The 26086-nt window shown below is 56.9% G+C and overlaps 1 pseudogene; it reads left to right on the top strand.

Annotated features, from left to right (window-relative positions):
- The first annotated feature begins 1035 nt into the window (after positions 1-1035).
- LOC131088420 (Fc receptor-like protein 2) lies at positions 1036-5695 on the top strand (annotated as a pseudogene).
- The last annotated feature ends 20391 nt before the right edge of the window (positions 5696-26086 follow it).

The raw sequence follows: 26086 nt of genomic DNA, 5'->3' as shown, positions 1-26086 counted from the left end.
TCACCTGGCCCTGACCTTTTCCTCTCTTTATTTCTCTTTTTTCCTTATTCTTCTTTCTTTTTGCTATATGCCCTCACCCCCGGTTCCTGGCTCAGAAATCCTGGGATGCACCTGAGCAGGGAACGGGTTGGGGGACCCAGGAGAGGGGGGAAATGGGGAGCAGGGGATGCAGGGAAGGCTGAGGAGGCTTTGGGGGATGGAGGTGCTGGGCTGTGCCTGCTCAACACTTTCACTTCCTTTGTCCTGGAGGAGAGGGAAGAGGCTGTTTGTGCTGAGAGTCAGATGGGAAAAGGGGGCATTCTCTGTTTCTGGGGGGCCACATATAGGGGGCTTCTGTGCTCTAAGGTCTCTCCTCTGGAGTTCAGCTGGGGGATCCTGCCTCAGGGGTGACACATCATATAATGGGGGGTCCTGTTCCCAGGGGTGGCAGTTCCAGAAATGTCCCTGCACATTCCTGGCCGGGTGCCTGTCCCAGGGGTGGCACATCCTGGGGACCCCTGTCAATGCAAGGCTGGGGCCCAGCCATGGCCCAGCCCCACTGCACAGGGATGGCCATTGCCCAGCCTTGCTCTGCCCAGCCCCAGGTGGCAGCCAGGATCTGAGGGTCCCCTCTGCCCCCTTGGCTTTGATTCTGGCAGCTTTAGAGCTGCTGCAGAGGTGAGAATTCTGTGGGTGGAAAAGGCCCTGCCTGTGGTTTCCTCATCCCTTAAAGCAGCACAAAAACCCAAAGGGAGCCCAATTGTTGTTGCCTTTGCAGTAGTTATGGGACTCTCTCAGTCCCTTGGGCAAAGGCACAAAATGATCAATTGCTGCATTTCCAGACTGGTTCCCCCACAGCTGCCCCTGCAGGGGCGGTTTCCAGCCAGCCCTGCTCTGAAAACCATCAAAGGCCCTCACAGAGCCACTGCTTGGGCTCCCTTTGGGTTGTGTGCTTCATGCAGAGCTGTGCAAACCACAGGCAGCCCTTTTCTGCCCCCACAGAATTCTCACATCTGCTGCAGCTCTGAAGCTGCCAGAATCAAAGCCAAGGGGGCAATGGGTACCCTCAGGTGCTGACTGCCCCCTGGGGCTGGCCAGAGCAGGGCTGGGCAATGGCCATCCCTGTGCAGTGGGGCTGGGCCATGGCTGGGCCCCACCCTTGGATGGCCACTGGCTTCAAGGAGCAGGAGTTTGGGGCCTCCTTCCTGCTCAGGGTTCCATTCCCCAGCTGCTCTTGCTGGCTCAGATCCAGCAGGGGACGAGCAAGAATGGAGAAGTCTGGACCCCTCTGAAGCTGCCAAGCTCCAGGACAGGACCCTCTTCCCCAGCATGTGTCCCCCCGGGACAGGATCCCCCCAGGACAGGAGCCCCCTGGATGTGCCCCCTAAGGACAGAACCCTTCCCCCCCATGTGAGAAAGGTGTCAAATGGCCTTTTCCTTCTTCTGTGGGAGACAGAAAGTGAAAGTGTTTGGGGGTAAAAGCTGCACTCCCCCACCCCTCAGAGCCTCCCCACCCCTCCCTGCAGACCCCTCATCCCTGCTTCCCCCACCCTGGGCTTCCCCCAATCTGTTCCCTGCTCCAGGTGCCTCCAAGGACCATCAAGGCACAAACTGGAGGGTTGTGAAATTGAGGGGTAAAATGATGGAAATGGAATAAAGAGAGGGAAAAATCACTGGAGGCTGGGGGACACAAACCCAGAGCAGCTCAGAATCTGTCTGGGGTGACACCCTGGACACCGGCACCATGTGGGGCTGGCGCTGGCTCTGGGTCACCCCAAAATCTGAAGCACCCAGGCAAGGAGCTGAAACCCATGGGCTCACCCAGCCACTGCCCATCCCTGGCACCCCCATTCCCCCAGGAACAGAAATATGGGACCTCCATTCCTTATGTCCCACTCTCTCTGCAGCCCCCATCCCAACACTGACATTCCCTAGGATCTCCATGGCCCAGCACCCCATTCCCAAGGAACACCTTCCCATTCATTCCATCCCCTGAAATCTTCCTAGGACCCACCATTCTCCCATCCCATGAACTCAAATCCTTGGAGCCCACATTTCCCTGGGACTCCGATCCCTGAGTACCCCAGGTATGGAGACGCCCATTCCAATGGCACCCCCATTGCCAGATATTCCCCCTCCTCTGGACCCCTTTTACCAGTGACCCCATTCCTGCCTCCCCAAAACCACCAAATTCCCAACTCCTGGGAACCCCATGACCCATTTTGTCCCACCTACCCACGTCCCCAGCCTATCCCCAGCATGTCCCCACCCTGCCCCCACCAAGGGCCACCTACGAATGAGGTCAATACGTGACCTCGCTTCCTTCCCCTTCATCCGAAGAGCCGCCAGCCAGGGGAGCAGTGGCCACAGCAGCAAGTGACAGCCAGTGCACATGGCTGGGGACACCGGGATGGCCGGGAAGGTGGCGCTGCCCCTGTGGGGTGAGTGCCCTGGGCACAGACCTGACACCCCAGGAATGGGGAGGGAAGTGGGCACAGGGGTCTGTGGGGTCCCCTGAGGTCCCCAATGACAGCAGAGCCAGTCCATGTTACCCACAGTGGAACTGGGTGTGACTGTTGATGTAGGGTGGCTTTGGGGACAGGAAGAGGGGGCAGGAATTTGGTGATGGGGATGTGGAGACAGGAATGTGGGGACTGGCACCTTTGGGCTCAGGCAGCTCCGGGGAAAGGGACAAGGTAACTGGGATGCAGGGACAAGAACGCTGAGGATGTGGCCATGGGGATAGGATCACTGGGATGGGATCATGAGCAGGTGGGGCCAACGTGGGCCAGCATGGGCTGTGTCCGTGGTGTCCTCGTGCCCGGGGTGTTCTCAGTGTCCGCATGTTCGGCCTCAACCCCGGGTGGCCTCGGCGTCCCTGTTCCCAAGGTGTCTGTGCCACATGGATGTGGTACACGGGTTGCTGTGACACAGACGTGTCCCCCTGCCTGTCCAGACTTTTGGGGACAACCCACACACTTTCCCACAAGAGCATCTGTCCCCACGGGGACACTTTGGGGACAGCCACCACACCCTGTACCCCATGTGCCTCTGTCCCCATGGTGACACCCCCACTGAGCCCTGTCCCTTCTCCCTTCCAGCCCAGACCCTCGGCCTTGCTGGTGAGTTCTCAGGGGATGCCATGTCCCCACCCTGCTGTCCCCAGCCCCACACTGGCCCTGGCAGGCTGGTGTCCCCTGTCACCCACAGGTTCCCAGACCACCCAGCTCCTGGTGGAGCCCCCCTAGAGGCCAGCGGTGCTGTGGGACCGGGTGACACTGACCTGCCAGGGCTCGGGGACTGCTGGTGCCACCACCTGGTGCAAGGGCGGGCAGAGTTGGTGGCAGGAGGGACAGGACCGCCTCACTGTCACCGAGAGTGGCACCTACACATGTGACAGACCTGGCACTGGGCGCAGCCCCCCCTTGACAGTCTTAGATGGTGAGGGGAGACCTTGAATGATCATGGGGGCCCCAGAGCGGTAAGGGTGGGCTCCACTCCGTGGATGGCCTCACACTCCTCGTGTGACAAGAGCCAGTCCCCGGCACACAGGGACATCCCAGCGCACCCCAGAGCACCACAGAGCACCCACATGTCCCCGGTGCTATGGGCACCCACCTCAGAACAGTCTCATCAGTGAGATGTGACCTTCCTGTCCCACAGACCAGCTGGTGCTGCAGGTGCCAGCATGGGCACTGCTGGAGGGGGACACCTTGACACTGCGCTGCCGGTGCCGGCAGGACAACCATCTCACCAGTGTGCGATTTTACCGGGAGGAGTAGGATCTCAGGGGGTCTCTCAGGGGGAACAAGCTGTCCCTTTCACCTCTGCAACTGCAACACAGCAGCCGCTACAGATGTGAGGGCTTGGTGGGGTCCTGGCAGTCACGGTCAGCACCAGTGACAGTGAGAGTGCATGGTGAGCACCCACACGGCTGGAACTCAAATATCTTGACAACCCCAAAGCCACTTCCCAGTGCACTCAGACTCACCTCTCCTCTCCTTCCCAGAGCTCTTCTCAGTGCCGGTGCTGGAGGGTCCCCGTGAGCTCACGGAGAGGTCCCCCCTGACTCTCAGCTGCCTCAGCACCCCCAGCCGTCTGCGGCCCCGAGCCCCCCTCCTGCACGTGTTCTACCGGGACGGGCAGGTGGTGGGGGGCCCACAGGAGTCCCCGCAGCTGCTGCTGCCCGCTGTGGGGGTCTCCCACTCGGGGCATTATGGCTGTGAGGTGCACTCCGAGGGGGGGTCCGTGCAGAAGAGCAGCAACCGGCTCCGCGTCACGGTGTGCAGTGAGTGTGGGGATCGGCACGGGTATCCCCCACAGATGCCTCGGGTCCCCCACACTGCCTGGCATCTCCCAGCCCTCCCTGACGCCTGCTCTGGGGCACCCAACCTTTTCCAGATCCCTCCCTGCCCCCCCCCGTCCTTTCTCGGGTCTCTCCTCGGGACCCCCAGTCCGTACATGTGTCCACTCATCCTTCCCCGGTGCATTTTCTGTGTCCTGCAATCGCTGCCCCGGGCCTCTACTAAGCTCCCCTAATTCCTGGCTTGTGTTTCCCTCCATCCTTCGTTGGGTCCCCTCCCTCATCCCGTCCACCCCTCTCTGAGGTCTCTGCACATTGCTCAAGTCTCACCATCCCCCCCCATGGTCCCCGTACCCTTCCTGGAGTTGCCCACCTCCCTCTCCAGGTGTTTCCTCCCTGACCCCCTTATCATCCCTTGGGGTTCCTTTTAAAGCCTCCCTCCCCCAATCTCTGCACCCCCTCTCCCTCACTGGAGTTTACCTGCCCCTCCTTGACATACCCCCGGGTCCCTCACTGTCCCCTGGTGTCCCACTCTCTCGCAGGGTCCCGCCCTCGGGGGTGTCCCTGTCAGTGCAGCCCCCTGGGGGACAGGTGGCACTCGGGGACAGCCTGGTGCTGAGCTGTGCAGTGGCCATAGGGACAGGTCCCCTGTCCTTCTCCTGGCACCGGGAGGGCTTGGGGCCACCACTGGGCACCAGCCCCCACCTGGAGCTGCGCCAGATTGGGGACAATGACAGCGGCCAGTACCGGTGCCAGGTCAGTGACGGGAACAGCATGGCCGAGAGTGACCCCCTGAATGTCACCGTCCTGGGTGAGCAGGACCCTCGGGCTGGGGATGACCCCACCCACAGCACCCCCATCCCACCTCACCAGGTGCCAGCACCGTCTCTGTCCCTGCAGTGCCCGTGGCCAATGCCACCATCACTCCCGGCCCCCTGTCACACCAGGTGCGTGCAGGTGACAGTGTGAACCTGCGCTGCTGGGTGCAGGTGGGCTCAGCCCCTGTCACCTTCACCTGGCTGCACAATGGGCAGGAGGTGGCCCGGGGTCCCCTCCTGGAGCTCAGGGACATCAATGTGGGACATTCGGGCACCTACCAGTGCGTGGCCACCAACCAGCTGGGACAGGACGGGCACCGCGTGTTCCGGGCACTCAGCATTGAGCTGACCCTGGAGGTGACACCTGGCTCACCCTGGGTCACACGTGGGGTCACAGGTGGGGTCACCAGGGTGTTCAGGACTCCTGCAGTTCAGGATGACCCCATTGTGTCCCCCTCTGTCCCCAGCAGTGGCTGTGAATGTCAGCAGCACCCTCCTGTTCCTGCTCCTGCTCCTGGCTGTCATCGGAGGCTGTCACTGGTGGCACCACCGGGGTGGGGACAATGCAGCGGGTACAAGGTCCTACAGGAACTAGGGGGAAGACCCACACACTGGGGGGTAGTTGGGGCATCACCCAAAACCTCAGATATGAAAGAAGCTGAGCCCCCAAGTGACCTTTGCTTGGGGGTCTTTTGGAGGGTCCTGGGCTGTCCCAGGAAGGGCCTTGAGGAATATTGGGGTGACACTGGGATCTCCTGGGGGCTTTTAGGGAGGTGTTGGAGAGTTGTGCAGGGATGTTGAGAGCTCTTCAGGGATCCTGAAGCAGTTTGGAGGCTTCCCTGCATTCCATTCTTGGGGTTCCTTGAGGCTTGAGTGTGCTCAGGTGTTCGGGGTTCCTGGGAAGGGGGTTGGAGTACCTGGGTGCCTCAGGTGTTCTGGGGCTCCGCAGGGGTGCTTTGGGGTGCAGGGGCCTGGCAGTCCAGTAGAAATCAGTGTTTGGTGGGGGCTCAGGGCTCCAGTGGGCATTTAAATGTCCCAGGTGGAGTTGGGGTCCAGGGGACCCCATGATCACCCCATCCTCTTTTTCTTGTAGTTCTCAGGAAATCCCAGGACAGGTGAGTGGGGAGTTCCAGCCATGACTCTCCCTGACCCCCTCCCCAGATACCCCTCAGACCCCCCCTTATCCCCACGAAGCACCCCAGAACACCCTTATCCCTTACAGGTTGGGGGGGGGGGCTGGACATGAGGGGACAGGGGGTGAGTATGGGGGATGGGTGGGGACACGGACATGTCATCCATGGGTGTCACACCAAGCCAGGTGTCTCTTACTGTCCCCCCCAAGGACCCCCAGGTGACCCACTCAGAGCTGCCAGGACCACATGGGCGACTGCAGGACACCAGTGACATCCATGGGAACCTGCTGTGACAATATGGGACACTGGAAGTCCTCATCCCATGGCTCCCGTGGTGGTCCATCCGGCCTGGGGTGATGACCACGAGTCAGGGGGGCCTGCACAGGGCACTCAGTGCTCCCCTTTCCCCCTCCCAGTGCTCCCAGTACACCCATGGCTCGCCAGGCTCCTCCCAGTGCCAGGGGACAGAGGACCCATTTCCTTCTTATTTAGTCCAAAATGCAGCTTTTTGGTTAAACTGGCAGCGATGGTGTTTGTTCAGCTTTGTGGGGCTTTAGGAATGGGATTCTCCAGCTCTGGGTTGCCACCAAAAACCATGGGCTGCTGCCCCTTTCCCTACCACAACCCATGGAGGCACAAAGATCCCAAAAGTCTGACAATTCCTGAATCAGTAATGAAAGAAAAAAAATCAACAGCAACAGCAACAAGGTCTAGGGCCCAAATTGTCACACAAGGAATGATTTCCAGGGAAAGCCACCAACAAAGAACAATCCTCGAATGTTGTGGTGTGCTGTAATGTCCCATTTTGGCCTTCCAGGTCACTTTCCCAGGTGTGCCAATACCTCTCTCCCTTCCCCCTTGCCCCCATGCTGAGTGAGTCCTGTCACTCAGACTTAACATTCCAGCAAGGCGTCGTGTGGTTGGACAAGTTCAAAGGATGCCACTCAGGCCCAGGGGTCATTGGCCTGTCTGGGTGTCATCTTCCCCTGAGACCCTGCCCCTCTCACCTGGTTGGTGGCTCACCTGTACCTCCCCTCCCCCTGTCCCTGAGCTTAAAAAGGTCATCAGACCATGCGGTCTGGATTCTGTTGGAGCAGTTGCTCACGTTCAGACCTCTGTAACCATGGAATAAACCTCTGGACATTAAACCCTCCAGCAGAATCCATCTCCTTTTTCTCTTCACCATCGCCTGAAGCTATCCCTCCTGAGGTAACGGGGTTCCTTACAAGCCTGGACTTGTTCAGTGCCCAGCTGCAACCACCAGCAAGCTAAGGTATCTCTGGGGTGATACACCGCAGTTGCTGCCTTTGGCCCAGCAGCGAGGGTCAGACTGGCCCAGGCACAATCTAACTGGTAATATTGGGAGCCTTTTTTTCCAATACTCGAACACTTCCCGCCCGTCACGTTTCCTCCACCAGAGGAATCGGGCAGAGCCCTGGACCTTCCTTGCTCTGATGGCCAAAGTGGCCTTCAGGAGGCTCTGGATTCTCTTCTCCCCTGTCCCAAACCCCTCCTCTGCCATGTTCCCCACACCAGGATATCACAAAGGCTCTGAGAATGTTTCTGAGCATCCCATTTGCCCAGGGCATTTGGGATCAGGCCATGGCACAGGGTGAGGTGCCAAAGACAGGAAAAATTTGAAGTCTGGAGACATTTTGGAACAGCTGTGTGTGGCAGGGGTGGGTCAGGCTTTGTTTTTGGTGAGACAGGGCCCTGTCCGTCCATCATCTGTCAGCCATGGCACACTGGGGACAGCGTGACACTTTGACAAAGCTAGCTCCTGAGTAGCCAGGTGACCAGAAGTGCCAGCTGGGGAGAGGGCCCTTTGTGATCCAACTGGCTTACAAGCCAGAACATGAGGTAGCCAAGTCCCTGACCCTATCTGCTCATGGGGTAACTGTCGCCTCCACGCTGGACCCAGTAGTTGGAAACTCATTTAAATGAGAAATATCTGTCAAGGAAACTGGGGAAAAAATCCTGGAATTGAAAGAAAGCCATCTCAGAAACTTTTCCTAATTTCAAATATGATGTTGCTTCCAGGTCAAAGTGAAGGAAAAGGAATCCCAGCTCTTTCCTGGGAAATTGATAAACCAGAACAGAACAAACAACACAAACCCAGAACTTTCCCTCCCACTCAGCACTGTTGGTTTTTGTGGCAGTTATAACCGCAGCCAGCAGGGGGCGCTGCAGGGAGCACTCCCGGCCAGCAGGGGGCGCCCCGGTCCAGCTCCATCCCCTCAGGGGCCATGGCGGCCTCGGACGGGAGGGAGGATGGGAAATCGCTCCTTTTGCAAACTCACGGGCACCAATCGGTCCCAACACCACCACTGGCAGTGGGCAGAAGCTGCCAAGGCAGCAGGTTGGATCCCAGTGCCCACTGGCAGTGTAGCAGTGTCCCAGGGTCAGGCACACGCCCTACCCAACACCCACAAGCGCTCTCCCTGATCCTGAATGGAAGGAAGGCAGCGCCTGATCTCAGGCTCATCTCGGGCCCACAGCAGCACCTCTGGTAGCTTTACACCACAATTCCTGCAATCCCTCAGGCTTTCACTAAGGTGAGGAGGGCAGGGATGGAGCAACTTTGGGGAAACCTGGAATCAACACAGGATCACTCCCAACAGCCCCACCACAGCTGCAGCCAGAGCCACAGCTTGATATTTCCACACTTTTCCCTCTTGTCTGGCAACCACAGCCAAAAGCCAAACACTCTTCCTAGGCCATTCTAAAGGGCTTCATGTTTGAAGCCGGAAGGAGGAGGGAACCGGTCAGGTTGTTGACAGATGGTTGCGGTATATGCAAGGCTTTTGGGGCTATCTCAGACCCTTGCTGCAAGGGACAAAATGATCAATTGCTGCATTTCTGGACTGGTTCTCTCAAAGCTGCCCCTGCAAGGGGCGATTTCCAGCCAGCCCTGCTCTGAAAACCATCAGAGGCCCTCACAGAGCCACGGCTTGGGCTCCTTTTGGGTTTTGTGCTTCTTGCAGAGCTAAGCAAACCACAGGGAGGCCTTTTTCCACCCACACAATTCTCACCTCTGCAGCAGCTCTAAAGCTGCCAGAATCAAAGCCAAGGGGTCAAGGAGGGACACTCAGGTTCTGGCTGCCACCTGGGGCTGGCCAGAGCAGGGCTGGGCAATGGCCATCCCTGTGCAGTGGGGCTAGGACATGGCTGGGCCCCACCCTTGGATGGCCACAACAACAACATCAGCCACTCCACAATACTTTTCACTATCTGAACAACATCGCAATATTTATTCAACAGTATAATCAATAATGTAATATCAATTCATATAATATCCAGTAAAAGTCAACTTCCATTAACTTGTTTCTCACAATACATACCAGTAAAGAACTGTTATTCCTGTTCCCACATCTTTGCCTAAAAGGCCTGTAGTTTCAAAGCTATAATAGTTCAGAGAGAAAGGGGTCGTATTTTGCATTCCAAAGGAGGTCTCCCCTTGTTCAGCTTCCTTGACAGAGCTGATCAAAGAAACACCATTTCTGCCAGTTTAACCAAAGAGCTGCATTTTTGTCCCAGGAGCAGGGAACCACGTCCTGTGCCCCTTGGAACTGGGATGGGCACCAGTAAGCCACCTCATTGGGAGCACTGGGATGGGGACTGCAGAGCCACTAAGCACACTGAGGTTAAGAGGATCATATCTGATTTGGATTTATGTCTCAACATGTGCTACACCTGAGGTGGAAAATTACTCTGTGGTTGTACATGTGCTGGGAACCCTGTCCCTGGCAAGGCTTCACACAACAGAGAATCAGGGGAGAGAAAGCTTCAGTGATCGGGCTGTGAGTGACCCCCACTGGCTGGTGGGACAGATGCCCGAGGAAAAATATCTATGAAAAAATGCCCAGGAATTCAGGCTGTGGGAGGGGCCTTTGCAAATAAAAGCAGCTAACTGTGACAAAACAGGAGTGTTTTTCTTTAGGTTTCTTGCAGAGATCAGGGGCTCGCTCAGAGGGTCAGTTTGGCTCCCCTCTCCTGTGGGATTCACATTCTCTGAAACTGAGAGAAGCAGTGAGAGAAGCAAAGAATGATCCAAAAAATTCTCATCTCATTTTCTGCTCCTGTGTTGTTCACACGTGGAATGCATTGTGGAAGATTGTTTACCTGAAGGGAATTGCTAATTGGATTGTGGTGTGAGTGTTTTGATTCACTGACCAATTGAATCCAGGTGTGTGTTTGTGGGGACTGTGGGCTGACAGTCATGAGATTGTGCGCAGTGGAGTGTAGTTGAGTGCTTGGCTGATTAAGTTTAGATGTAATGGAATATAATATGGAATATAGTATACTAATGTACTTAATAAGCCTTCTGATAAGATGGAGTCAGATGCGTCATTCCTCCTGGACGTCGGGCAAAAATATCATCGACACATCCCTCCCTGCCTTTTCCTCCGGTGGTCCTTCTTCCCTGTCCGCACTCGTTCTTCCCTGCTTCATTGCTTTCCTGAGGCAGCTCATTCCTGCTCGTCCTGGATATTCCTTCATTGTTTCCCGAAAGAGCGGATGCTGCCTGCATCCACTTGCTGCCTCTGCCACATTTCCCGTGCTGCCCACTGCACTGAGCCTGCTGCACCTGCCCACCGCAGCCCCAGCCTGCAGCAGCCAGCCCAGAGCCACCAGTGCCGCAGCACCAGCCCGCAGCCACCCCGCAGCAGCCAGCCCGCAGCCATCGCTCGCCCATGCCAGAGACACGCAGGTGCCGTCCTTGGAAATCACGCCCAGCCACTCACAAAAGCCATGTGGGCTCGCCCTGGCTTGCAGCACACACACTCCATCTGCCCAGCTGATGCCCACAGAGCGCCCGGGCTTCTTGCAGGAACACTGTCCTGTCTTTTGTTTCTCTCTCTATCCTTTTCCCTTTCTACTCTCTTCTCTCCCCCTTCGATAATAACCCTTACCCTCCTTTATCAAGAAACAGTTCTCAGATATAATATTGCCATGTTTGTGTTTCATTTTCATTTGAGAAACCTTTCAGCAAGAATCCTCCCCAACTCCCCCTTTTACAGCGGGATGGGATAGGGATAGTAGGAGGGGGAATGTGGAAGCCCTGGGTGTACTGCAAGCACTGCGGGGAGAGAATGGGGCAGTCCCTGAGTGTACTTGGGCACTTGGATGGGGCTGGGGAGCCCCTGCAGGTACCGGCAAAGGGATGGGGGAGCCCTTGGGGGTACTGGGAGAGGAAATCGGAAGCAGAGGGTGCCCTGTGTAGCCTCCCCCAACCCATGAGCACCTCCCTTGGAAGGATGGGCTACCACAGGAGGCATGGAGGGAGCACCCCCAGTGTCAACCAGTGCCTCCCGCTTCCCAGAGCATCACAACTTTTGGTGTAGATTGTCATAGATGTTACTGGGTTCCCACGGTTGCCTTTGCAGCTCCATGTACGTCGCCTGAGGATCCTCCACTTGGGGTGCCAGTGGGTCTTGGGGGGCCCTGCAGGAATAAGGGGGTGTGGGGAAGGGAATGGGAAGGGAATGGGATAAAAGGTGTATCATGGCTGGAGCCTGCACTCACCTTTCCTGGTAATTCCTGGCATCTGCAAAGGAAAACTGGAGGGGTGACTTTGGAGACTTAGGGGCCCCCATTTACCCTTGGGAATGCTGAACCACCACCAGACACACAATTCTCCCCAGGACGCTCCAGTATCCCTGACCCACCCCACTTGCACCAACACCCTTAACCTCCAGAACCCCGAGCCTGGCAGGGATTGGGACCTCTGATAGAATCCCCAACATCCCTGCAGGACCCTCCAACAGCTCCCCAGGTCTCTGAGCCATGGTTATTGGGGGCTCAGCCTCTCCCATGTCAGGGGCTTTTCATGCTGCCCTATGGCCCCACTTCTCTGGCATCCTTCCCACCTCTCTACATGACCCCTGTCCCCCCATTGTCACCCACCCACATGGTGCCACCGGTGCCAGGCCACAATGAAACCTATGAGCAGGAGCAGGAACAAAAGGGCCCCTTCAAACCCTGCGGCCACTGCAAGAAACAGAGGGGGACACATCAGGATCACCCATCACCCTAGGGTTCCTGCACTCCCTGGTGAGCACGTGTTATCTCACCTGTGACACAGGGTGTGTGTTCTGTCACCTGCAGGGCCAGCTCTGGGCTGTGTGCCTGGTGCCCGTCCAGCTGGTTGGTGGCCGTGCACTGGTAGGTGCCCGAATGTCCCACATCAACAGCTCCAAGATCCAGGAGGGGACCCTGGGCCACCTCCTGCCCATTGTGCAGCCAGGTGAAGGTTACAGGGGCTGAGCCCACCTGCACCGAGCAGCGCAGGGTCATGAGGTCACCTGCATGCACTTGATGTGACAGGGGACTGAGGGTGATGGTGACATTGGCCACGGGCACTGTGGGGACACAGACTGGGCTGGCACCTTGGCAAGGTGGGATGGGAGTGCTGTGGTTGGGGTCACCCCCAGTCTGAGGGCCCCACTCACAAAGGACACTGATATTCAGGGGGACACTCTCAGCCATGCTGTCCCCGCACTGGTAGTGGCCACTGTCCTAGTCCCCAGTGTGGTACAGCTCCAGGCAGGGCTAGTGCCAAGCGTTGCCCCCGAGCCCTCCCGGGTACCAGGAAATGGACAGGTGACCTGTCCATGTGGCCACCGTGCAGCTCAGCACAAGGCTGCGCTGACAGGGACACCCCCGAGGGTGGAACCCCTGCTGGAGGGGGTGACACCACGGGATATTGAGGGACTTGGATGGAGGTCAGGGAGGGGCAGGGAGATCCCAGTGAGGGAGAGGAGAGGTGGTGCAGAGCCTTGGCGGAGGGGTGTTGGATAGGTACCCAAGGAAGGATGGGGTGTTTAATGACGGGACATGTGGAGCGGAAGATGGGAGGACCCCAGTGCGGGTATGGAGAGGGTATGGTGGGACTTGGGGACTGCGGGGAAACAGCAGAGAGGGGTGGGGTTGACTCAGAGATGGGTGAATGGACACAGTGAGGGATGGGGGGAATGGGGTAGTAATGGAGGTACCCAGGCAGGGCACCCGAAGAGGCAGTGAGGGCTAGCCGTGCCCATCCCCGCACTCACTGCACACAGTGACACGGAGCCAGGCACTGCTCTTCCGCACGGTCCCCCCCTCTGAGCGCACCTCGCAGCTGTAATTCCCCGAGTGGGAGACCCCCACAGCGGGCACCAGCAGCTGTGGGGATCCCTGTGGGCCCCTCAGAACCTGCCCGTCCCGGTAGCACAGGTGCAGGAGGGGGACTCGGGGCCGCAGGGGGCTGGGGGTGCTGAGGCAGCTGAGAGTCAGGGGGGAACCATTGGTGGGCTCAGAGTGAACTTCCAGCACTGGCGCCGTAAAAAGCTCTGGAAAGGAGAGGGGAGGGAGATTTGTGAGCCCGAGTCACTAGGGACGGGCTGTGGGGGGGTTATTGTGACAGTTGTGGAATGCTCACTATGCACTGTCACTGTCACTGATTCCAACTTCTCCCATCCTCGTGATACTGTGGATTTCAGCCAGCCCCTGCAGCTGTAGCGGCCGCTGTGTTGCAGCTGCAGAGGGGACAGGGACAGCTCAGTCCCATCACAGAGCTCCTGCAGTTTCCTCTCCTCATGGTAGAAGGACACTGAGCTGACCGGGTTGTCCCACCATCGCCGGCAGTGCAGTGTCACCGTGTCCCCCTCCAGCAGTGCCTGTGCTGGCACCTGCAGCACCAATTGGGCTGCGGGACACAGGGGTCCTGTTAACACTGCGGGGACCTGGAGGGACCCAATGCCATCGCAACTCCCATATTGGCTCACACACAGCACACCAGGTGTCCCCAAATCCACAAACAGGGTCTGCCAGCATTGGGATCTCTGGGATGCCCCCAGAGTAGGGGACAGGCTCTGGTCACACAGGAGGTGACCCATGGAGCAGAGCCCACCCAGAGCCCCGGGGTCAATGTTGGTGCCAGGAGAGGGACATCCAAATCCCCCTCACCATCTAAGACTGTCACAGGAGGGCTGAGCCCAGTGCCAGGTCTCTCACACATGTAGTTGCCTTTCTCAGTGACAGTGAGGCGGTTGTGTCTCTCCTGCCTCCAGCGCTGCCCGTCTTTGTACCAGGTGGTGACACCAGTGTTCCCCGAGCCCTGGCATGTCAGTGTCACCCGGTCCCACAGCACCGCCGGCCTCCAGGGGGGCTCCACCGGGAGCTGGGTGGTCTGGGCACCTGCAGGTGACATAGGTCACCAGTCTGCCAGGGCCAGTGTGGGGCTGGGGACAGCGGGGTTGGGCCATGGCATCCCCCGAGGACTCACCAGCGAGGCCAAGGGTCTGGGCTGGAAGGGAGAAGGGACAGGGCTCAGTGAGTGTGGCACCATGGGGACAGTTATGCCACACTCACTGTGGAATGGGTATAGGGGCTATGGAGACACTGTGCTAGCACAGGTCTCCCCTGCCAGCCCTATGGCCTCTGTCTCCATGGCCCATCCACATTGTGCTTGTCTTCTTCTCCCTGTCCCTGCATCCCTGCATCCCTGTGTCCCTGTCCCCACAGCTGCCCTAGCCCCAGGATGCCTCTGCCCACATTCCTGTCCCTCCAGCCCTGTTCACCCTCTCCTGTCCCCACGGCCACCCCAAGACCCCGGTCACTTCATGCTCTGGCTCTTCTGGCATTGGGAACCTCAGGGAACCCTGCAGCTCCCCTGTGCCCCCTCCCCACCACTCTCTGCCTCACCAGCGCCCATCCCCGGGATACTACCAGTGCGGACTGTGCCCAGGGCACTCACTCCGCAGGAGCAGCGCCACCTTCCCGGCCATCCCGATGTCCCCAGCCATGTGCACTGGCTGTCACTCGCTGCTGTGGCCACCGCTCTCCTGGCTGGCGGCTCTTCGGATGAAGGGGAAGGAAGCGAGGTCACATCTCGTCCCCACGTGTAGGTGTCACCTAGTGGGAGCAGGGTGGCCATAAGCTGGTGACAGGCTCTGGGCAGGGTGGGGACATGCTGGGGACAAGGCTGTCTCTGGGTCGGTGGGACATGGGCTTCCCAGGAGCAGGGGGGCTCAGGGGGTTTGGGGAGCCAGGGATGGGTGTCCAGGGGAATGGGGAGTCCAGGGAATGGGTCCATGGGGAATTGGGGTCATGAGGAGGGGGAGTCACGGGGGTTGGGGTGCCATGGGAATGGGGGTCCCCAGGGCTGGGGGGACTCAGGGATGGGAGTCCCAGGGGAAGATGGGCTTCAGGGATTTGGTTTTCATGGTTTTCGTTTGCTAATTTGAGATATTTCAGTTAATGTAATAATTAATGTTGTGGGTTTAGTGTTGGTTAATTATTAGTGCATTTATCAGAAAGAATTTATTTCTTATTTGTTTTGAAATGAGACTAGGAGAAAGGTAAAGTGATTAAAAAGTTTAAAAGGGTATATAGAAAAAATTTTAATTGTAATAAATTTATTAGTAATAAATCCTTCATCAGGGGATTTTTGTTCCAGGGATTGGGTGCAGGGGGAATCGGGGGACCTGGGAGAATTAAGGTCCCAGTAGAAAGGGGGATTTCAGGGGAAGGAATAAATGGGAGAGGGTTCCTTGGGAATGGGGTCTTGGGCCATGGAGATCCTGGGCAATGACAGCTCTAGTATGGGGGTCCCAGGGAAGGGGAGAGAGAAGGAATGGGGGTCCCATGGTCAGCTTCCCAGGGGAATGAGTTTGCCAGGGATGGACTGTGACAGGATGTGCATGTGGGTCACAGCTCCTTCCCTGGGTGCCTCAGATTTTGGGAAGACTCAGGGGCTAGAGCTGCCTGCTGGGTTGCCCGTGATTTGGGGGGGCAACAAGAGGGGATTCAGAGGTGCTCTGGGTCTGTGCCAGCACAATCTCCAGGGGCATTTCCCGTTCTTCATTTCCATTTCCTTCCTTTTATCCCTCAATTTCACAACCTCCCAGTTCATGCCTTGGTGATCCTGGGGAGCTCCTGAGCAGGGAATGTGTTGGGGGAAGCCGAGGGTGGGGGAAGCAGGGGTGAGGGGTCTGCAGGGAGGGCTGGGGAGGCTGTGGGGGATGGAGGAGTCAGCTTTCCCCCTGCCTACACTTTCACTTTCTCTCTCCTGTAGCAGAAGGAAGAGGCCGTTTGTGCTGAGTGTCACATGGGAGGAGGGTTCTACCCTGGCGGGGGGCAAATACAGGAGGCTTCTGTCCTGGGGGGATCCTGTCCCAGGGAGGACACATGCTGGACAAGGGGCTCCTGTCCTGGGGGATGGCAGCTCCTGGTGTTTCCAGACTTCTCCATTCTTGCTCGTCCCCTGCAGGATCTGAGCCAGCAAGGGCAGCTGTGGAATGGAGCCCTGGGCAGGAAGGAGCTCCCAAACTCCTGCTCCTTGAAGCCAGTGGCCATCCAAGGGTGGGGCCCAGCCATGGCCCAGTCCCACTGCACAGGGATGGCCATTGCCCTGCCCTGCTCTGGCCAGCCCCAGGTAGTAGCCAGGACCAGAGGGTCCCTCCTGTCCCCTTGGCTTTGATTCTGACAGCTTTAGAGCTACTTCAGAGGTGAGAATTCTGTGGGGGAAAAAGGCCTGCCTGTGGTTTGCTCAGCCCTGCAAGAAGCACAAACCCCAAAGGGAGCCCAAGCAACGGCTCTGTGAGTGCCTTTGATGGTTTTAAGAGTGGGGCTGGCTGGAAAGGCCCCGTGCAGGGCCTCTGTCATGCAACCAGTCTGGAAATGCAGCAATTGATCACTTTGTCCCTCTCACCAAATGTCATGGTTTAGGCTTGGCACAAAGCCAGTGTTCTTACCAGAATACCTTCTCTCTGGTGTCTGCTGTGAGATGTGACTAGGAATAAGCAAAGCAAGCTCCAGCTTTGAATAAAGAAAACTTTATTAACTAAACTACAAGAAAAGAAGAGGGAAAAAACTATAACGGAAAAAAAAAATGTAAACCTTACAAAAGCACTTTCCTCCTCTCCCCCCACCAAATTTCCTAATGCAATACATTCTCCAAAATCACTAACTCCCAGTACGGCACCACCCTTTAGAACATTCAATCTTCAGTTCATGAAGAGGAGAGTAGTCCTTCTTGCACCATAGGCTTCCCCTGGAAACACGCTGAAACCTCATGTGCTTCCATGTCACTCAGCACCACCTGGAAAGTCCTTTTGCCATGGTGACATCTTCTTTCCATGCCCAGTGCTCTCACCCCTGTGCATGGACTAGAGCTGCTTTTAGGGTTGTCTTTTAAGGATGCCTTGTCTCACTCCAAAAAAAGGCACAGTCTCTCTTTTGGGACATCTGTTCCCACCAATTTTTTTCACCCCCTGGGGCCGAGGGGTACCCACACTGAATCCTCCTGGTTCTGAGGCACTGCGTCCCTCTAAATGCAGTCTCTGTGTCAAAGGAATAAGAATGGTTCAGTCTATGGCTACACAAGAAAAGTCTAGCCAAAAGGCCACTCCGTCATCTCTCCCTACACTCAGCCAGTCTTTTCCACTTCCCTCGGGCCTAGTCTTTGTTACCTCATCTCTTATCTCTCTTCTTATTTAGCTCCAGGAGGATCAGCATTTTTGCAAGGTCTCAATCATGTAAGGAAAGGGTTAAAAATTTCATTCTCTCGGAGAGCTCCGGCACTCCCACACTGCCCTGCCAGGCACCTTCTCACCGCACTCCCCCCTTCTCCTCCTGGGCCGGCTGCTGTCACATTCCGTCGCCGGCTCTCCCTCTCTCTCTCCTGGTGGGGGGGGCTGGCTGCCCGATGTCTCTTGGTGCTCCTCCACCCTTCCATCCTCAAGGGCCTCCTCACCCCCCCCATCTCTGTCCAGCCCCAGGCCTATCACATGGCTGCCCGTCCCCCGCCCAGCAGCAGCAGCTGGACGGGGGAGGGAGATCCGACCTCTTTGCCTCAAAGTCCCAAGAGAAACTCTCAGGAACGAAGCTCTGCTTTTAACCCCTGTGTGTTCTTGGAGGTGTGTCCAAACCCCACTGGCCACATCAGGTGCTAATATCAAAATCTGAGCACCCATTGGTTTGACCACAGCATCCCAGAATTCCCACTTCTTCCTGGTCAAACCAGCACACCAAGTATTGTAAATACATAGATATATTACTGGATTTTCACAAATGTTAAAATGGAATTTATATCTGTAATGTTAAAGTAACTTTGTTACAAAGATATAGTATTTATTTCTGTTGTTAATTAAGCTTTGTGAAATAGCTGATATAAGGATGCTTGTGTTCAAATGCCTGCTTGGATGGGATAACATCTGATGAGCACAGGATGAGGACACCTGCTACAGATATGCCAACCATCAGCACTCACCGCCCAAAGACAGTGTGGACCCAGGCCCACAAATGAAGATGATGATAAGAAACGGCTAAAAGCACAACCAAGGAATAATGCTCTAAAAAGGCGGATCCAAGGATGAGCCATGCTAAACAATTCTTGGAATGTAAATTAGTTTGGGGAAAAAGTTTTCTATGCATAAGTGTGTGGTGGTTTGACCAGGAAGAAGTGGGAATTCTGGGATGCTGTGGTCAAACCAATGGGTGCTCAGATTTTGATATTGGCCCCTGGTGTGGCCAGTTGGGTTTAGACACACCTCCGAGAACACACAGGGGTTAAAACCAGAGCTTCGGCCCTGGGAGGCTCTCTTGGGACTTCGAGGCAAAGAGGACGGATCGCCCTCCCCCGTCCAGCCGCTGCTGCTGGGCGGGGGAGGGGCAGCCATGTGGTAGGCCTGGGCCTGGACAGAGATGGGGGGGGAGGAGGCCCTTGAGGATGGAAGGGTGGAGGAGCCTCAGGAGACATCGGGCAGTACCCCCCTCCCAGGAGAGAGAGAGGGAGAGCCGGTGACGACGAATGTGATAGCAGCCAGACCAGGAGGAGAAAGGGGGGAAATGCAGCAAGGGAGGAGGTGCCCGGCCGGAGCAGCAGCAAGTGTGGGAGTGCCGGAGGGACAGGCAGAGACTGAATTTTTAACCCCTTTCTTTCATGACTGGGACCTCGCAAAAATGCTGATCCTTCTCAGAGCTGGATAAGAAGAGAGATGAGAGATGAGATAACCAAGGACCTGGCCCGAAGGACGTGGAGAAGGCTGGCTGAGTGGAGAGAGAGATGATTGGAGTGGCCTTTTGGCTGGACTTTTCTTGTGTAGCCATAGACTCAGTTTTATTCCTGTGACACAGAGACTGCACTTAGGGGGAGGCAGTGCCTCAGAACCAGGAGGGTTCATTGTGGGTACCCCTCGGCCCCAGGTGGTTGGAAAAAAATCGGGGGGACAGATGTCCCAAAGCAAAGACTGTGCCTTTTTGGAGTGAGACAAGGCATCCTTAAAAGACAACCCTAAAAGTGACTCTGGTCCATGCACAGTGGTGAGAGCACTGGGCATGGAAAGAAGATGTCACAAGCGGCAAAAAGACTTTTTCCAGGGGGTTCCGAGTGACATGGAAGCACACGAGGTTTGAACGTGTTTCCAGGGGAAGCCTATGGTGCAAGAAAGACTCCTCTCCTCTTCATGGACTGAAGTTTGAGTATTCTAAAGGGTGGTGCCAGACTGGGCAGTTGGTGATTTGGGGGAATGTATTGGATTGGGAAATTTTGGTGGTGGGAAGGAGGAAAGTGATTTTTGTAAGGTTTTCAATTTTTTATCTTATAGTTTTTTTTTTGTTTTTTTTTTCTTTTCTTGTACTTTAGGTAATAAAGTTTTCTTTATGTTTAAGCTGGAGCCTGCTTTGCTTATTCCTGGTCAACTCTCACAGCAGATACCAGGGAGAAGGTATACTCATGGGGGCACTGGCTCTGTGCCAGGCCAAAACCATGACAAAGTGTAGATGAATATGCAACAGGCTGATGTAAGGGAAAAGGTATCTAAGAGGTATCACCGAAGAGAACAGTGTGCTCTTGGCTGAGTGCCAAAATGCACCCGCCCATAACAACCTTTACTCTTTGTTCTATGGTCCTTGCCTCCTATTGTCCTTTTTTAAACTTCAAAAATTTTCACAGGAGAGAGAACATGTTTTTCACATATGGCAAAGATGAGAATTCTGTGGGGGAAAAAGGCCTGCCTGTGGTTTGCTCAGCCCTGCAAGAAGCACAAACCTCAAAGGGAGCCCAAGCAGTGGCTCTGAGGCGGCCTTTGGTGGTTTTCAGAGCAGGACTGACTGGAAACTCCCCTACAAAGGCAGCTGTGGGGGAACCAGTCCTGAAATGCAGCAATTGATCACTTTGTCCTTCTAGGCAAGGGACTGGAAGAGACCCGAAAATCCTGCAAAGACAACAACCATCTGCTCAACAATCTGACCAGGACCCTCCTCCTCCTTCCTGTCTCAAACCTGCAGCCCTTTAGAACATCCCAAAAAGTATTTTTGGGTTCTGGCTCAGTCTTTAGACAAGAGAGAAAAGGATGGAAATGTCGAGCAGGGGTTTTAACCCGCGGCCGTGGTGGGAAGGGACCCTGTCCGGATTCCAGGTGTTCCCAAAGCTGCTCCATCTCTGCTCTCCTCACCTGCACAGGGCATAAAGAATAGACAGGGCTCTGCCCCACCCCTGCTGCACACCTTCCAGGGTACCCCTCCACTTCCCGGAGCTGTGGGGGCCTTACCCTGGCAACGCTCAGTCCCGACACATCGCGACAGTGGCTTTGGACACGCTGCCACAGTCGATTCAGACACCCTGTGACCGTCCCGGCACTCGCAGCGCGATGGCAGCTGGACCCCTTCCTGGTGCTCCAGGACCACCATTGCTGTCCCCCCTTTCCACAGACCCCACCACAGGGTCTCTGCTCCCCCCTGTCCCGGGATCTCCCCTCCGCTGTTTCCCTCCCTCCATGCTCGGGGCTCCCCAGTGGGGTCCCGGTCCCTCCATCCCAGCCCCTCCCACCCGCTGCCCCCCGGCCCCTCCGGCCGCACCCCCCGACAGCCCCGGGGCCGACACCGGCAGAGGCTGCCGAGCTCCTGCTGGATGAGATATTCCTGGGGCAGCACCAGCTGAGCGGGGCCCGGATCCCTCACGCCGTCCTTGCCTACAGCACTCGGGCTCCAGCAGCCCCGGGCTGCTCCTTCGGGATGTGCTGATTGCTCCTGGAGCACTGCCGTTTGTCAGGAATGAGCCCGGGAGTATCCAAATCATCCCCAAGGCCTGGGCTGGGACTCCTTTGAGGCTGCGCCTAGACCCTGTGGGGTTTCGGAGACTTATGGGTGTCACTGCTCTGTCTCAAAATCTGGAGGGAGCAGGAATGGCAAGTTGTGTCCCACCATGGCCCAGCCCCCATGGGCCTCACCTGAGCACCCTGCGAAATTCCTGGAACTCCTGCTCTACCTGCATGGCCAGGTGCTGCTCCTGTGGGCCACCTGCTCCAGCCGCTCCCGCCTCAGCCACAGAATTCCAAAATCCCTGGGAGACACAGCGGAGCCCTCTGTTTGTGCACTGGGATGCTTTAGAAACACAGCAGACCTTCAGGAATCCCAACAATAATTACAACACCTCCTGAAGGGTCTGCAGCGTCTGGAGCAGAACAGGGGCATTGGCCCAAACAGCTCCAATTTAGCCCCATTTTGCCCTCTCAAGGCACAGCTCCCAGCCCTGGCTATCTCTGTGCTCCAGCTGCAGCTGCAGAGCCCTCAGGCTCTCCTCTTCCTGTCCTGCAGCGGCTGTGTCAGAACCAGCAGTGGCCCAGGAGGAGCAGGAAATCCAAATGCAGCCGCCTGAGGAGCCCTGGCAGAGTCAGCACCGAGCACGAGCTTTCCTCAGAATCCCAGGGAATTTCAACATTCCCAGAGCTGCTGTGCCCAGGCTGAAGGAGGAAAAGGGAATGAAAGGCTGTAAAGCGATCAGAAGTGATGTTGTGGACCTGAGACATGTCAGGCGCTGCCTTCCTTCCCTCCGGGATCATAGACAGTGGTTGCGGGTGTTGCGCAGGGCATGTGCCTGACCCTGGGACACTGCTACGCTGCCAGTGGGCACTGGGATCCAACCTGCTGCCTTGGCGGCTTCTGCCCGCTGATGGTGGTGGTGCCGGGACCGATTGGTGCCCGTGAGTTTGCAAAAGGAGCGATTTCCCATCCTCCCTCCTGTCTGAGGCCGCCATGGCCACTGAGGGGATGGAGCTGCACCGGGGCGCCCCCTGCTGGGCCGGGAGTGCTCCCTGCAGCGCCCCCTGATGGCCACGGTTAAAACTGCCACAAAAACCAACAGTGCTGAGTGGGAGGGAAAGTTCTGGGTTTGTGTTGTTTGTTCTCTTCAGGTTTATAAATTTCCCAGTAAAGAGCTGTTATTCATTCTCCAACACTTTGGCCTGGAAGACCCATCATTTTTGAAATTAATATAAGTTTGAGGCATGGGTCTTCTTTCCATTCCAGGAAGATTCCCACGTTCCTTGGCAAATATTTCTCATTTAAACGAGTGGTCAAATCCTGGGTTCCAGTGTGGATGGGACAGAGACCTCAACTGAAGACAGGGTCAGGAACTAGGCAACCTCATGCTCTGCGCTTTAAGCTAGTTGGGCCACCAAGCGCCCTCTCCCCAGCTGGCACTTGGTGACACAGTGGTCTCCTGGCCACTCAGAAGCTTGCTTTGGCAGAGTGTCACACTGTCCCCAGTGTGCCATGGCTGACAGGCTGATGGACAGATGGGGCCCTGTCTCAGCAAAAGCAAGGTCTGGCCCACCCCTGCCAGACATAGGTGTTCCAAAATGTCTCCAGACATCAAACTTTTCCTGTCTCTGACACCCCACCCTGTGCCATGGCCTGATCCTGACTGCCCTGGAAAAGGGGGAGGCTCTGGAACCCCCACAGGGCCTTTCTGACATCATTGTTGGGCAAACACAGCAGAGGAGGGGTTTGGGACAGGGCACAAGAGAATCCAGAGGCTCCTAAATGCCACTTTGGCCATCAGAGCAGTGAAGTTCTGGGACCTGCCTGGTGGAGGAATCGTGCCAGAGGCAACCTCTGGGGTTTGTTCCTTGTTGGGTGCTTTCCCTGGAAATTGTTCCTTTTGTGACCTTTTGAATTCTGAATCTTGAAAACTGAGAAGTATTTGTTCACCAACCAGGCGGGACCCTCCTCCTTCCTGAGCCAAACAGGGCAGAGCTAAACAAACAAAAACCGTTTCTTCTGGTTTAATCAAAAAGCTGATATTTGGGTCCAGTAAAAGGGACAAGGGTCCTGTGCCTCCTGGTAGCAGAGGAGGAAATGAGGAGCCCCTGGGGGTACTGGGAGCACTTGAACAGGGAGCCTGGCAGCCCCACATGGGAGCCCCCACTCATGGCCACTCCCTGGGCACGATGGGCACCCATGGGAGCTGGGGATGCCCTTGGACAGGGACCCCAGTGCCCCCTGTGCCCTCAGTGTCACAGCACGTTCTCGCAGATGTCACTGGTGTCCTGCTGCCTCCTGTGGGGTCCTGGCAGCTCTGCATAGGTCACCTGGGGGGATGTGGCGCGGGGGGCCCCTGTGAGAGATGCCGGTTGTGGGACCTGGATTGTGGGTGACACCCATGGGTGATGTCCCCCGTGTCCCATCTGTACTCACCACCTGCCTTCTTGGTGCTCATGACATCACTGTACAGCACCTCCCCCACCTCTGGGGGGGCCGCGGGCTCTGGGGGAGGCCTGCAGGGATAAGTGGGAGTCTGTGGGCATGGGAGGGTTTTGTTGTGGGGGTAAAATGGAGGTTCAAACCTGGAGTCCTTCACTCACCTTTCTTGCTGTTTCCTGAGGGCTGCAAAAGAAAAGCATGAGGGGTGACTCTGGGGTTCTCAGGGCTTCTGAACACCATCGGGACCCCTGACTGTCCCTGGGACCCTCAAGCATCTTTGAAAGTCCCAAAATACCTTAAACCAACCTTTCAAACCACTGAGACCTCAGAGTCCCAAGAACTCCCTCAAAACCCCTGACAGAACCCCCAACTTCCCTGCACAACCCCACACAACCTCCCCAAATCACCCAGGACCCCAAGCTGAGGTCTCTACAGGCTCAGTTTCTCCCAAGTCAGGAGCTGTTGGTGACACTCTATGGCCCCCATACCCTGGGGGGTCTTCACCCCAATCCCTGGAAACCCCATCCCCCCGTATTGTGACCCACCACAGCAGTGCCACTGGTAGCAGCCCCCGATGACAGCCAGGAGCAGGAGCAGGAACAGCAGGGACCCACTGAGCCCTACAGCCACTGCTGGGGACAGAGAGGGACACATTGGTGTCACCCAGAAGCCCAGGGGTCCTGCACCCCCCGTGTGACCCAGTGTGACCCCACCTGTGTCCCTGTGTCTACGCGATGTCACAGCCAGGGCCAGCTCTGGGCTGAGTGCCCGGAACACGCGGTGCCCGTCCTGTCCCAGCTGGTTGGTGGCCACACACTGGTAGGTGCCCGAATGTCCCACATCAACAGCTCCAAGCTCCAGAAGGGGACCCTGGGCCACCTCCTGCCTGTTGTGCAGCCAGGTGAAGGTGACAGGGGCTGAGCCCACCTGCACTGAGCAGCGCAGGGTCATGGGGTCACCGGCATGTACCTGGTGTGACAGGGGACCAGGGGTGATGGTGGCATTGGCCACGGGCACTGTGGGGACAGAGACAGGGCTGGCACTGGGCAGGTGGGATGGGGGTGCCATGGGAGGAGTCACCCCCAGTCCGAGGGTCCTGCTTGCCCAGGATGGTGACATTCAGGGGGTCACTCTCAGCCACGCTGTCCCTGTCGCTGACCTGGCACCGGTACTGGCCGCTGTCATTGTCCCCAGGATGGCACAGCTCCAGGCAAGGGCCGGTTCCCAGCAGTGCCCCCAAGCCCTCCCGGTGCCAGGAGAAGGACAGGGGACCCACAGGCACCACGTAGCTCAGGACCAGTCAGTCCCTGCATGCCACCTGTCCCCTGGGGGCTGCACTGACAGGGACACCCCCAAGGGTGGGACCCCTTGGATGGGGGGACCTCAGGGAACAGTGAGAGACCCGTGGTGGGGAGGGATGGGAGAGGGGAAGTGGGACCCCAGTGAGGAAAAGGAGGCACAGAGATAGGAGGGGGGCTTGGAACGGGACCCCAAGGAATGATGGAGGCCTGGAGAGGAAGATGGGGAGACACCAGGAAGAGTATGTAAAACCAGGGAGGGAATGGTGAGACTTGAGGACCCTGGAGGGAGTTCAGAGAGGGCTGAGGTTGAATCAGGGACAGATGAAGGGATCCCAGTGAGGAATGGGGGGACACAGAGGGTGACCCAAGCAGGAATGAGGGGATGTGGAAAAAGATTAGCAGAAAGATGGGGGTACCCACATAGGGCTGGCGGATCTGGTGAGGTACCCAGGAAAGGATAGGGGACCCGGGTAGTTATCGGGATCCCCAGACGGGGCAGGGGTGCCTGAGCAAACTGTAGGGGCTCCCCGTGCCCATCCCCACACTCACTGCGCACCGTGACGCGGAGCCAGGTGCTGCTCTTCCGCACGGCCCCCCCCTCGGATTGCACGTCACAGCTGTAATTCCCCGAGTGCGACACACCCACGGCGGGCACCAGCAGCTGCGGGGACCCCTGCGGGCCCCCCACCACCTGCCTGTCCCGGTAGAACACGTGCAGGAGGGGTGCTCGGGGCCGCAGGGGGCTGGGGGTGCTGAGGCAGCTGAGAGTCAGGGGGGATCCCACAATAAGATAAGGGGGACCCTCCAGCACCGGCACTGAGAAGAGCTCTGGGAAGGAGACATAAGCTGGAGAGAGAAGTTTGTGATGTGGTTGCTCAGCATTGTTATGAATAAGAAGCTTGACTAGACCAATATTCAAGCAGCAATCAATTTACTGTTTAAGATGGTAAAGTATGAGCAATACAGCGCTGGGTACAGTGGGGTAAGTTTTCCCTCCAGGTGCACACCGATAATTGAGGCCTACAGGTATTTATAGGGGTACTTACCAGGTTTTTTTCAGCAGTTTCTATTTCCAATTTTTTATTC

The sequence above is a fragment of the Melospiza georgiana genome, chromosome 12 (assembly GCF_028018845.1).
Source record: "Melospiza georgiana isolate bMelGeo1 chromosome 12, bMelGeo1.pri, whole genome shotgun sequence".
Lineage (NCBI taxonomy): Eukaryota > Metazoa > Chordata > Aves > Passeriformes > Passerellidae > Melospiza > Melospiza georgiana.
The sequence above is the reverse complement of the archived record's forward strand: the minus strand, read 5'-3'. Positions and strand labels throughout refer to the sequence as shown.